Here is a 2,043-nt window from a genome sequence, read left to right on the forward strand (position 1 = left end):
GCGTTTGATAGGTTTTTATTTATAGTTTCTCTTGTTAAAGAGTCATCTTTTTCCTTTGTCTTTTATTCGGTTCCTTTTTTGTTTATCTTTTTCCTTTCATAGAAAATTTCCCAGTAGAGTCTATTTGGTCAGAACAAGTGAGAAATGACTTCAAAATCTGCCATCAGCTTTCCAATTATGCAAGACCAGATCCGATTAGAACATCCAAATGGTCTAAGTCAGGAAGGAACAAGCGCGAGGCTAGTGTCAAGAAAGATATCCCTAGCAAAAGGTGATTGACAAAAGGATGGACGAGTGTCAAGAGGGATATCCCCGCCGAAATCAAAGATTATAGACCTCAAGGCCAAAGCCCGCGGACAAATCAAGAAAGAACAACGCGAAGAGCAATGGGCATGATTTGGGAAATTCATATGAGACTAAAAGGTCATGGAAATGCCAGTTTCCGAGTTATGCCACAAAAGAAGAGGGATATCCCCAGCAGAAAAAAGAATGTGGTTTATCAGCAAAACATTGCAAAATCCTCAAGGGGAATCAGCTATCATGGAAAAGATACATGGTCAGATGGAAAACAGCGTTGAGAGGTTGGTGAATAAGGAATCGACAATAAGGTCGGAAGTTATCACCCAAGTTTCAAGATAGCCGAACGACCCAAAGCAGGGCGAGTCGTTCTAAGACCAGTAGGAATATCATCCCCAGCAAATAATATCATCCCAAGCAAGTTTTGATAGTGTAATGGAACGCAGAGCAGGGAAGGAGAAAGGGAAAAGCCATCCCCAGAGGAGTATCGCAACCAACCACCACGTTTTAAACTAACAAATTTTGTTTGATTTCAAACAGGTAAAGGAAATGGCATTGATGACGGAAATGCATGCCACAAGGGAGATTATCAAACTGGGGTAGAAAATTTTCCTTTCATTTAGAAAATTTTTTGGAAGTCAGGTACCCATTTGGGGAAGAATAAAGATAGCACCAGTCTCAAGGGAAGTGGTCTTTGAACCAGTGTTACCCCCAGCATAATAAGTTTTAATGAAGGAAGTTGTTCCCCAGCGGACAGAACAAAAGGATGAAACTTATGCTCGGAAAAAGCAAAAGGCCAGTGTCATTCCCAGCAGCCTTCAGAAGAGCGAAGCACTAGTTTTGAAGGAATCAAAATCCCCCAGCAGTGTTATCCTCGACAGCGTTATCCCCAGCAATGTTGAGAGAGAAAAGTTTTGAAGGAAGTAGTTTTGGAAAAAAGGGGAAGAAAGGAGATTCCCCCAGTAGTATTATCCCCCAACAGGTAAGTAAGTAATCCCCCAGCAGTGTTATCCCCAGCAGTTTCGAGGGAAGACAACACAAGTTTTTTAAGGAAAGCAGTTCTGTAAGAAGGTAATTCAGGAAGAAGGAAATGGTTCACGCATAGGAGACACACTTCATAAATTAAGATTTCATTCATAGGAGACGCACTTCCTAGCTTAAAATCATTAAAGTTTTACCCATAGGAGACGCACTTCCTAAGTTTATTTTTACCCCTAGGAGACGCACTTCCTAAGTTTAATTTCATGCATAGGAGACGCACTTCCTAAATTAAGATTTCATTCATAGGAGACACACTTCCTAGTTTAAAATCATTAAAGTTTTACCCATAGGAGACGCACTTACTAAGTTTATTTTTACCCCTAGGAGACGCACTTCCTAAGTTTATTTTCAGGCATAGGAGACGCACTGCCTAAATTAATATTTCATGCATAGGACACGCACTTCCTAGTTTGAATCATTGAAATTTCACCCCTAGGAGACACACTTCGTAGTCTGGGTCGTTTAGGTTATATTTTTGCTTTAGGAGATGCACTTCCTAAAATGAGATTTCCTCCTAGGAGACACACTTCCTAGTCTGGTTTATTTAAGTTCATTTATAGGAGATGCACTTCCTAGTTTGAATCATTGAAGTTTTACCCCTAGGAGACGCACTTTGTAGTTTGGGTCGTTCAGGATATATTTTTTGCTTTAGGAGGTGCATTTCCTAAATTGATATTTTCTCCTAGGAGACGCACTTCCTAGTCT

The sequence above is a fragment of the Nicotiana sylvestris genome, chromosome 6, assembly GCF_000393655.2.
Source record: "Nicotiana sylvestris chromosome 6, ASM39365v2, whole genome shotgun sequence".
Lineage (NCBI taxonomy): Eukaryota > Viridiplantae > Streptophyta > Magnoliopsida > Solanales > Solanaceae > Nicotiana > Nicotiana sylvestris.